We start from the raw sequence: 12765 nt of genomic DNA, 5'->3' as shown, positions 1-12765 counted from the left end.
CGCCACCGTACATATTATTACCCTACTGTGGGAGTAGTCTGGGGGCTATTTATTGCAGACAGCACTTCTACGTCATGGTTTCTCCCATGATTTCTTCTCGCCAGCAGTCACCACGTAGCCTAAGCCATTATCGAAGACCCGTCGACTGAGAATTGAATAAATTCCTTATTACTATTAAAATCATCATGGCAAATGTTCGCTCTTTTCATTATGACGAAAAAGACTGCTGGAAAGGACCATAACCGCAGAGCGACATGTCGTTGCTCGCCGATTGTCACGTGATTCCCAGGTCCCTGGGGGTTGACGCTATCCAGCTGCCTCGGCTGCCAAAGTGAGGACAAGCAGGGTTTTCTTCCGGATATGAGCGCAAAAGTGGTGCACGGAAGAGGAAACGAACGCGTGTCGATGAGAAAGAAAGAGATTGGCTTCAAAAATTGGATTTGTATTCAGTCATGTGTGTCATTCAGGCAGGCCCGTAGCCAGAAACATATTTTGGGGGGGGGGGTCGGGCAACACTGCCGAAAACTACCGGTAAATAAAATTCCCACACTGTATACTATAGCCTAATACCCAACCGTACGGTAAATGTCAACGTATTAATGGCCCGTAGATAATCATCAATGCATTAATAAATAAAAGTGAGTCTTACCTTATAAAAGCAGGTCCAATCGTCTTTTTTGTCTGCAAAAGATGTCCAGTACCTCTTCCGGCGTCACCACAATGTCTCTGTGCTCCGAGAGCAATGTCAGTCCATTAAGCCGTCTTTCCGTCATTGTACTGCGCATTTTGTCCTTGATCCTTCCCATACAGGAAAAACTTCTCTCGACATGGGCACTGGTGACAGGAAGCGTGGTCAAAACGCGGAGAAGCTTGAAGATGCTTGGAAACAACTCACTGTTACAGGCATTTAATGCCTCAATGGCATTTTGTGGAACATAAGTTGCATCTTTCCATTTATCCCGCCAGGTGTCAATTTATGACTTCACAACTTCCAGATGCGGTGACACTTCATCAGGATACAGGTTGGAGAGCGCGTGAGCTGAGCTGTCGTTCGGCATGCTGACCTTAGATGGCAGTAAGGAGCAGAGGTTGGAGATCACATTTCTGTGTTTGCTGAAACGTTCCTTCATCTGTGATGAATAAAAGTCAAGCATTACTATGAAAAGCTTTTGCCGGTAGTGATTTTCACAGGCCTTCAATGGATCCTCATTGCAGTCCATGCCTCTTCGTGGTCGAAATTCAACCCCATACTTGGCTGCTTGGGAAGAGGTCTTTTGGAAAATCTGCCTGAACTCCATCTCGGAGTTAGCCCTCATCTCATCTACCTGCTTAATAACAGCATCAGCAGCTGAAACGCAACTCACCAAGTCACAATTTTCCTTCTGAAGGAAGGTGGACAGGTGGTAGGTTTTTGCAAGCATCTTCTCACTCATATTCATGGACAGCATGAATTCTGCATTGTCAATTGAATTAAAGAGCTGAGTGGCTTTGACAGATGTGTCCCCTGTGAAGGTTTCACTGATTTTCTGCAGGCTGGATCGCACAGGGTCTAAAAGCTCGTTGAATGTAAATATTGTGTCGTGGCGTTCGACCCATCTCGTTTCACACAACTTCGTCAGTCGCGTTTTCTTGCAGTCGGGTAAAAGACGCTCCGTCTCGTGTCGCAGACTGCATGCAGACCGCAAAGCCCAATCATGGAAAAAAGTGCAGATTTCCGAGACAATTCCAAAGCAATTTCGCACCATTTGTACAGTGCAGCACTTGTTTAGGACCAAATTCAAACGGTGGCTGGCACAGTGCACATAAACCGCTTGCTTGTGCTTCGCTTTGATTTTAGCTTGGGCACCATTTAAACGGCCACTCATGGCAGATGCGCCGTCGTATCCCTGGCCACGTAAAAACTGTAAATCAATGCCTGCATTTGTCAACTGACTTTCGATTGAATTGGCGATTGCCTACCCGGTTGACTTCTCGATATCAACAAAGGACAAAAACTCCTCTCTGATGCTATATTGGCTGTCATGCTGGTTCACGTATCTGACACAGACAGAAAGCTGCTCCCGCCCTGAAACATGTTTCATTTCATCTGCCAACACAGCGAAACACTGCGCGGAGTTTATTTTCTGCACCAGTTTGTTTGTTAGCACATCTCCAATGATGCTGATTATTTCATTTTGTACATCAGGACTGCAGTAGCTAGCGTTTGCTGCACATTTACTCAAGTGTTGTAACAGTACTGTGTCGCCAGATGTAGCCCTAAACCTGAGTAAAGCCCTGAAATGTCCGTCATTGTGAGTTGGCTCATTCAATGTCACTGGTCCTGAATCAATATCACCTCTCAGGGCGAGTTCTTGGCGACCGCAAAAAATCAATGTTGCAATGATGCTTTTGAGTTTTTCTCTGTTTTCTTGGACTCGCTTTTTTCTCTCAGAATCTAGCCTCAGTGAAATTGCATCCATTTTATTGCTGAGAACCATTTGGAAATTGTCCGCTTTCAAACATGCATCCTTGTGATATGCCTTTTGTGCATGGTCTTTGAATGACTCTAAAGCATGTTTCCAGTCTGAGAAGTGGACATTAATTAGCTTGCTGTGGTGACCCACATCTATATAACTAGAGACATTCACCTAAGAGAGAATGCACTTCCGCTTCCGGTCCAGAGAGTTCAGTGTCGTTGTCGAATATATGACATGTAAAGTTGGAGCTAGTAAACTACCTCGACTACGTCTACTCTCACGTCTCCTGTCTCGTTGTTTTCTAACTCCACATTGGTGACCCCGACGTGATCGAACTACTAATACGAGTATGTTTGACAACGACGACGCCGGTGCTAACAACATGGCTATTGCTAACGCTAGCATTTACACCGCTACTGTGAAGCTACCCGACTTTTGGCAGCATAATCCACGGCCGTGGTTTCAACATGTGGAAGCCCAGTTCCAGCTGAGAGGGATAACGCAGGATGCAACGCAGTACTTCCACGTAGTGGCGGCGTTAGACGCATCGACAACGGCGCGAGCAATGACGCTGTTGGAAGCTCCGCCAGCTGCTGGCAAGTACGATGCTATAAAGACATTCCTCCTGAAACTATTTGAACTGTCGGAGCTGGAGAAGGCAGACCGTTTACTGTCCGCGAATGGCCTCGGCGACGGCAAACCGTCTGATTTAATGGAAAAAATGCTGTCTGTGCTGGGATCGGCTGATCCGGCCTTTCTTTTCACACACGTTTTTCTGAGGCAGCTCCCCGCACCTGTACGCACAGCACTGGCCAGTTCTCCTCTCGCCGCCTCCAAGGACTACCGTTCTCTGGCTGCTGAAGCAGACAGGGTTTTCCTGGCCAACCGGCAACAGTTTGTGCATGCCCTGCTACCCCACCAGACCGCCCCACCACCACCTGTGTACGACTATATGGACACCGCGGCTGCGGTGACAACCCGCCGCCAACCTGACGACGGGCTCTGTTATTACCATGCCAGGTTTGGGGCAAAAGCAAAACGGTGTCGCAAACCCTGCAGTTACAGGGTTCAGGGAAACGCCAAGGCCGGCGCTTGTTAACGGCTATGGGCGCCGGCCGTGACTGCAAGCTGTTGTTCATCAGAGACTCCTTGTCGGGCCGGCGGCTGCTGGTTGACTCTGGCGCTCAACGCAGCATACTACCAGCACAAGCTGTGGACACGATGACCGACAGTCACGGCCCCCAGATGGACGCCGCCAACGGCACGTCCATTCGGACGTACGGTATCAGACATGTGGACGTGTGTTTTGGCGGCCGACGTTTCGGCTGGGACTTTGTGATGGCTGCTGTATCCACCCCGCTCCTAGGTGCGGATTTCCTCTGTGCTTTCAACCTGCTGGTGGATGTTAAAAACTGTCGCGTGATTGATGCCGTCTCTTTTGCGTCATACCCCTGCATGCTTGGGGGCGCTGGAGCGCTGTGCCTCGCTAACACACTCTCCACCGGGGATCCATACCAACGCCTGCTCGCAAATTTCCCCGAGCTGACCACACCCACCTTCTCCTCGGCGGTGGCCAAGCACGGCGTGGAACATCATATCACCACAGTGGGGCCCCCAGTTTACGCCCGGGCCCGACGCCTCGACTCGGCCAAGCTCGCAATAGCCAGGGAGGAGTTTTCGACTATGGAGCGCCTCGGCATTGTCCGCCGTTCTGACAGCCCGTGGGCTTCCCCTCTTCACATGGTTACTAAGGCCAACGGGGGTTGGCGCCCGTGCGGGGACTACCGTCGCCTAAACAATGCCACGACCCCCGACCGGTACCCCATACCGCACATACAAGATTTCTCTACCCACCTGGCGGGCGCTGCCATCTATTCCAAAATCGACTTAGTGCGGGGGTATCACCAAGTGCCGGTCCACCCACTGGATGTCCCAAAAACGGCTGTCATCACACCCTTTGGGCTCTTTGAGTTTTTACGTATGCCTTTCGGCCTTAAAGGGGCGGCGCAGACGTTTCAGCGCCTTATGGATTCTGTGCTCCGCGACATGCCATTTTTGTTTGTGTACTTAGACGACATCCTCGTGGCCAGCGCGTCGGCGGAGGAACACATGACGCACCTCAGACAGCTGTTTGACAGGCTCAGCGAACACGGCCTCATCATCAACCCAGCTAAGTGTCAGTTCGGGGAGTCGTCCATCACCTTCCTCGGGCACCACATCACTCCACAGGGGGCCGTTCCCCTCCCTGCCAGGGTTGAGGCTGTCACCATGTTCCCCCGCCCCCGCACTGTACAGTCGCTGCAGGAATTCCTGGGCATGGTGAACTTTTATAACCGTTTCCTGCCCCGTGCCGCCCACATCATGCGTCCCCTGTATGAGGCCCTGCGGGGTAAGAAGTCTAAGGACGAGCTGGACTGGTCTTCGGGGATGGACGAGGCTTTTGTGGCCGCCAAGACCGCGCTGGCCAACGCTGCGCTGCTAGCTCACCCGTCGCCTGCCGCCCCCATAGCCCTTACAACGGATGCCTCCGAATACGCCGTGGGGGCTGTGTGTGAGCAGTGGGTGGGGGGGGGCTGGCAGCCGTTGGCGTTCTTCAGTAAACAACTCCGTGAGAGCGAGCGCAAATACAGCACCTTTGATAGGGAACTACTGGGTCTCTTCCTCGCAACCAGACACTTTAGGTTCCTATTGGAGGGCCGACAGTTCACCGCTTTCGTGGACCACAAACCGCTGACGTTCTGTATGGCCAAAACCTCAGAACCGTGGTCTGGGCGTCAGCAGCGTCATCTCGCGGCGGTTTCCGAGTTTACCACGGACATACAACACGTGTCGGGCAAGGATAACTCCGTCGCCGACTGCCTTTCACGGGCGGTTGTTAACGCCGTTCACTTGGGACTCGACTACGCCGCTATGGCAGCGGACCAAGCCAAGGACGCGACCGTTCAAGACTACCGGTCGACCCCTACGGCGCTACGGCTGGAGGACGTGACGTTCGACGCGGCCAACACCACCCTCCTCTGTGACATCTCCACCGGTCAACCGCGCCCCCTGGTGCCTACTTCCTGGCGGCGCCGAGTTTTCGACACCGTCCACGGCCTTTCCCACCCGGGAGTGAAGGCCTCGACCAAATTGGTGAGCGTCAAGTTTGTTTGGCCTGGGCTCCGTAAGGATGTTAGAGCCTGGGCCAGCTCTTGTGTGGCGTGCCAACGCGCCAAGGTGCACCGCCATACCAAGGCCCCTTTGGCGCCGTTTGTGGTTCCAGAGAGGCGGTTTGACCACGTCAATGTTGACCTGGTGGGTCCCCTGCCCCCCTCCCGTGGTTATACGTTCCTCCTCACTATTGTGGACAGGGCCACCAGGTGGCCAGAGGCTATTCCCTTGTCCTCCACGACGGCAGCAGAGGTAGCACGGGCGTTCATCGGCTGCTGGGTGGCCCGTTTCGGCACACCGGGTGACATCACGAGCGACCGGGGCTCCCAGTTTACCTCGGAGCTCTGGACGGCGGTCGCTGAGCACCTGGGGATGAAGATCCACCGCACTACGGCGTACAACCCGCAGAGCAACGGACTTTGTGAGCGGTTCCATCGGGACATGAAAGCCGCTCTGCGGGCAAGCCTCACTGGCTGCGACTGGATGGACCGGCTCCCATGGGTCATGCTCGGCCTGCGTTCGGCCCCGAAGGAAGACCTCCAGACCTCCTCCGCTGAGCTGGTGTATGGCCAGCCCTTGCGAGTTCCGGGGGAGTTTCTTCCGGATGCTACGACTCCCTGGTCGGCCGCCTCTCACCTCAGTGCGTCCCGGAGCGCTGCCGGTGCCTTCGCTCCCGTTCCGATGTCTCAACACTGCCTCCCCCGGTCCTACGTCCCCAAGGATCTGCCATCGGCGAGGTACGTCTTCATTAGGCACGACAGCCGTCAGTCCCCGCTGCAGCCCCCATACGACGGGCCCTTCCACGTCCTGGAGGCGGGGGATAAGAACTTTGTGGTGGACATGGGGGGCAGGCCGGAGCGGGTCGCTATAGACCGTCTCAAGCCTGCTCACTTGGACATTGGGGAGCCAATGCAATTGGCCCTACCCCCGCGGCGGGGACGCCCTCCTAGGTCGGCCCCGGCACCTGCCTCTGTTCCTGCTTCGGCCCCGCCTATGGCCCGGGTTTCGGCCCCATCTGTTTCCCCTCCTGTGAAGCGCAGCCGTTATGGCCGCAGGGTCCACCCCCCGACTCGTCACTTGTTTTCCCCGTGACTTTGCACTATGTCATTGACTGTTCTGTTGTAGAGTCTATTTTTATGTTCATGAGTTGCGCTTTTGCTGTTTTGCATTGTTTTGTGTAGGTGAATTCTGGGGGGGCCTGTGTGGTGACCCACATCTATATAACTAGAGACATTCACCTAAGAGAGAATGCACTTCCGCTTCCGGTCCAGAGAGTTCAGTGTCGTTGTCGAATATATGACATGTAAAGTTGGAGCTAGTAAACTACCTCGACTACGTCTACTCTCACGTCTCCTGTCTCGTTGTTTTCTAACTCCACATTGCCAGCTTTTCTGTGCCCTCCCTTGCCCACATGCTCGACTGCAAACGCAACACAGTGCTTACAGAAACAACCGCCGGACCTTGTTGAGTATCCTAGCCAGCTAAACTGGTCAATCCAATGACGTTGGAAACGTAGTTTACCTCCTAGTTTTGTAGGGAATGTTTGTCCGATATTGGCCGTCCAGTCCAGTGAGTATATTTCTCTTCTCTGTTCGTCTGATATTTTCCCACCAATATAATCCACAAAGTCGTGTGAAAACGTTTCCGAGGTAGAGGACGGCGGGTCTGCTAACTCTAGCTCCGTCTCCGAGGAGGAGGACGGCGGGTCTGCTAACACTTGCTCCGGAAAATCAGTAACGTTAGTGACCAGATCATCTGTAATGTTCTTGTTTTTCTTTTTTGAGTCGGGACACGTTGAAACAAAAAAATCACTGATTTTACGAATATTAACTTTACTGCTCTTGCCTGATTTACAGGTAGCTTTCGGCGGCTCCATTGCTTTTGAAAAGCAAACTATAGATCGACCATTTAGCTAGCATAACCAGTGGCAGGTTGCTTAGCTGACTCGTCAGACCCCTGAGCCAATCAAAAGTGTGTGATTTTATTTGTTTTACGAAACAGACCAATAAGATACATCATGTTTGGAAACAAATTAACTGACAGGTTTAACGCCTGTCAGTCACGATAGATGCAGTGTATGAGTAGGCTAGAGGGGCGGTGACAAATAATCAAAACGATAACTAAATAATTATTGGTGCCATTTCAGACGGGCCGTGGGGTTTCGGGGGGGGGGGGTTCAGACACGAAAACCACCTACCTGGCTACGTGCCTGCATTCAGGACGCTACTGCTAGTCCTGCGATCAGGTCAGACTTTCAGCCAGTTAGTCAAATAAGTGAGTAATTCGGGGGCGTCCGGGTAGCATATTCCGTCGCCTACTAACACGGCGATCTCCGGTTCGAATCCCTGCGTTACCTCCGGCTTGGCGGGGCATCCCTACAGACACCATTGGCCGTGTCTGTGGGTGGGAAGCCGGGTGTGGGTATGTGTTCTGGTCGCTGCACTAGCACCCCCTCTGGTCGGTCGGGGCGTCTGTTCAGGGGGGGAATAGCGTGATCCTCCCACGCGCTACGTCCCCCTGGTGAAACTCCTCACTGTCAGGTGAAAAAAAGCAGCTGGCAACGCCACATGTTTGGGAGGAGACAAGTGGTAGTCTGCAGCCCTCCCCAGATTGGCAGAGGGGGGTGGAGCAGCGACCGGGATGGCTCAGAAGAGTGGGGTAATTGGCTGGATACAATTGGGGAGGGGGAAAATGGGGGGGGGGTGAGTAGTTCAATTTACATTAGCATTTGACCAATTTGATTTTGATCATGGGCCGTGATCGATTCCTGCACCCGGGCCCGTCATAACTTGCTTCCACCAGTGAGTCGCAGTGATATCCTACAATGACATCTTAAAGATGCACCACTTAGTCTGCATGTCTAACATGTACGGGATCCGCCATGAGAGTTCACAGTAACACTGGATAATGAAAATAAATGGCTTTGAAGTAAACCGATCTTTATTGATTCTTGACCATAAGGACATGGAAACATTCATATTTCAGAGAAAGGCCAGCTGATGCTGCGAGCTGTGCCATCATTACCCAGAGGGGGGTGGGGTCAATTTAAGGACACTTGTTATATATACACATCCCAAACAACCTGAAAACATAAAAACAAGCACCAAAAGTCCTCATTAAACACGGGAGACGGTGCAGTGGGGCCTTACTGTAGAATCCAGGTCTTAAAAGCACACTGTTATCTGCATATGAATGGCTGGCATGGTTTACTCATTAGCATTTTAATAGGTTGAAATTGAAAACAAATAAACAAATATGCTTACTCAGACAGAGTGGATTAAAAAGCGGTGTACATGAAATATGGAGAATATGATGGTAGTCTTATCAATATGAGCTGTGCATATGATACAGTTTCAATGAATACCAAACCTCATGGGATCAAGCTGCCAGCAGCTTGATCCTTCGTCCTCTATTTAGCATATGCAAACCTCCGGTGGCCAGAGAGCCTTTGTTTCAGTTGGTTTCTGAACTGCATGGTAACATCTCTGTTCTCCACTGGTGGCTGCCTTTACACACAACGCCCGGATGCAGCGACTCTATCAGCAGCAAAGTGCACATTAAACAAACCACGTGACAGCAGACTGCAGAATAAATCCCTGCAGAGCTTTGTGTGCAGTGGTGGTAATAGAGAGAAGACAGAGTTTGTGCTAGTGTGCTATGCGTTCACATTTACCCCCGAGTTTGCAAAACTAAGACACAGATGAAAATTTGCTTTTTTACCCCGAAACTCAGCAAATAAATCAAAATATCCAGAAGATGAAGAATGTCTGCATACATCAGGGAATTGCTATCAAGTTTGTCTCTTGTAATGCGGGTCAGGTTTTGCCCAGTGAATACGGGGACAGATGCGAGTATTAAAATGGAAGAAATGTTCGAACCGTCACATGTATTTGAGTCTGCATGTGGGAGCAACAACGATGCACCACTGAAGACATGGAGCTTTAGTCCAGCGGCTATACTTACAAATCTGTCCCAAGCCAGTGGATGCAGTTTGCTGTGCTCCATTAACAATAACATTTCATTCTCAATCAATCTGATTTTCATTCACAACAAACTCGATATCCACCTCTGTGTGTGTACACACACACACACACACACACACACACACACACACACACACACACACACACACACACACACAAACATACGAGGAAGTTATATGTACAACGCCCATCGATTTGTAACAGATGAACATAGGGGACTCTTTTAAAAAGAGGTGTAGACGATGTGTGAGATTCTGTTCTGGGTTGGAAATAAATTCACATTTGAATATAATTTGAATAATTTGACAATTTGTGGATTGCCACTCTAACCTTAACATGGGAGTGTCGAGCAAAGCACATGCTGAAGACCAAAATGTTTTTCCTTCAAAAAGATTCATATCATGTCTCATCACTATCCGCTTTTTTCCCCATCTTTTTCCACACAGGAGACGTAATGCAGCAAACAGTACAGCCTAGACTAGACTCTAATAGACTCTAATAATCTTTTCTTGACCAGGTGCCAGGGTTTTATTGCATTTCCAAGGCGCTCATTCATCACAGTAATAATATATGGTAAGCACGCACACACGCGCGCGCACACACACACACTCAAATTTTTTAAAAATTGTTTAAATTTGTTTATGTAAGTATGGTTTTTGTGCTTTTTCTTTCTTTTTTTCTTTGATCTCAAATGGAAAAACACCCCATGTTCTATTTTTGTGTTCTATAATCGCTCTGTAAAATGCAGAAAAGATGGATCACTTTGTAAAATTATCTAACTAAAGATAGTTATGTAAAAATGCTGCTAAAATATGATTCCGAAAAAAAAGAAAAAATTCTCCTATGATGACACTGCACATTACATTTTAAAGAAAGAAAATATTTGTGTAAGAATGACAAAAAGGGAGGAAGGATGGAGCTTTAAGAACAGCACAAGTTGTCGGAGGCAAGCAGCATGTTTCACGATGCAGAGGTTGAGGTTACCTGAGGTTAAGGTCAGGTAAATGACTGCTGTGTGGAATTGTTTTGCTCATGAACGATAGAGGATAGATAGAGGTGATATTTGGTTCTAGCTGATATCGCATCCTTGCCCGAGTAATGACATCAGAATCATCTTTATTTGGCCATGTATGTTTACACATACACAGAATTTGACTCCGGTTTAGTGGTTCTCAATGTACCACAAGCTTCAGGAATATGTACAAGGAATGACTATATACAGGTGAAACAGGAAGGCAATAGTGCAATGGTGCAGGGTGCAAAGATGCAGGAATACATGTGTATTTATATACATGAAGTAGGTGGACATGACAGAATATGCATGTATACTTAATAATATCATGGATATTATTAGCAACATATTGGAAAATGCCAACAGGTTACAAGTCATAGTGTCAATAGCATGGTTGGGATCATTCCCTAATGACCTCCTGTCAGTAGTGTCCATGGAACATCTCACCATATCCAGGTGAGCGGGGGCCATCATCACTTTGTCCCTCTGATCACTGCATCCACGGTAATGTTCCTGGCATCAGATGGACCTTTATTCAAATTCACCAATTCAAAAGAGTGTGATCGCGAGCTCCACAAGGGAAAGCTCAAAGTCATGTACAGTTGCCTGTCTTCCAAACAGTAGTGAGAACTGGCCCCGCTCCACCATCTCAAGTCCTCAGTACTACTTTGTCCATCAGACCAGAATATTCATATAGAGTGAATGCAGCTCAGCTGTCACGGCTGCTTAATAAATCCCCTTCAGGAAGACTCTCGCCACCAGCCACTGTTTTCTTTGCTCTTTGAGAGTTTAATTGGATGGAACATCAAAAAGATTTTGGTTTCCCTATGTGTTTCTTGCAGTGTATGGTCTTACCTCTTGGAAAATGTGGCTTTTGTAGCAAGGAGAGAATTAAATGTCCATTCTCGATAATTAGGTAGCTACTGTTCTTCATGATAGAAAATAGAGACCAGAGTTAATTTCTATGAATACACATTTTTTTTCAATACATACATACATACATACATACATACATACATGCATGCATGCATGCATGTATATATATATATATATATATATATATATATATATATATATATATATATATATATATATATATATATATATATATAATCCAGTTAGTCAAGTTAATTTTCTATGAGAGCACAAGCCTGTTTCATGCTATAAGCAATCATCAGCTTATAGCATTAAATTTTTGTTTTTGTATGCTGATGATTGCTTATAGCATGAAACAGGCTTGTACTCTCATAGAAAATTTACTTGACTAACTGGATTATTTTGCTCCTTATTTGTTGAGCGCTATCCCTACCGTTGAGTGTTTCTTTTAACAAAGTTATATATATATATATATATATATATATATATATATATATATATATATATATAACTATATATAACTATACAACTATATATATCAATACAGATGCAGTAAAAAAAGTTTTAATACATAGCAGTACAGGCCTGTTTCATGCATTGCGCACTCAACATTAGCAGCTGATGAGTGCGTGACGCACGAAACAGGCCTGTACTGCTATTATTAAAACTTGTTTTTCCTGTAGCTGTATTGATAGTCCGCTCCTCATTCGTTGAGCACTTATAACAACACCATTGACGGTTTCTGAAAAAAAACGCTATATATATATATATATATATATATATATATATATATATATATATATATACACACACACACACACACACACACACACACACACACACACACACACACACAAATGAGAAAAAGTCAAACTAAACACATTCTAATAATTCAATCCACCTGCCAAAAGGAAGAGTTCTCATAACTTCAAAATGTTGTATTGATGTGTGTACAATTACAGGTTGTGTGTTGTTCAGGCCCCATGATCAATTATACCCAGGACCAAGAAGTGGAAGACGTGTTCTGTGATTTTTCACTGTAAATATTTGAAGCTGATCGTTAAAAAGGAATCAAAACACATTTAGTGGGTTTTATTCATTCGGCATGAAAATGGGACTGTGGGCTTTATCATTAAAATCATATTTACGGTGCTAGTCTATCCTTTCTGTCAGATAACAACAGAGACCACATTTTGTGTTCTTCACAGAGAAGGCTGAGAAAAGAGATGATTTATTTCTACATTGCTGACGGCAATTATTGTTTTGTAAACACTGAGCTGTGGGAGGC

Source organism: Lampris incognitus, chromosome 1 (genome assembly GCF_029633865.1).
Source record: "Lampris incognitus isolate fLamInc1 chromosome 1, fLamInc1.hap2, whole genome shotgun sequence".
Classification (NCBI taxonomy): Eukaryota; Metazoa; Chordata; class Actinopteri; order Lampriformes; family Lampridae; genus Lampris; species Lampris incognitus.
This window is presented reverse-complemented; position numbering follows the sequence as displayed.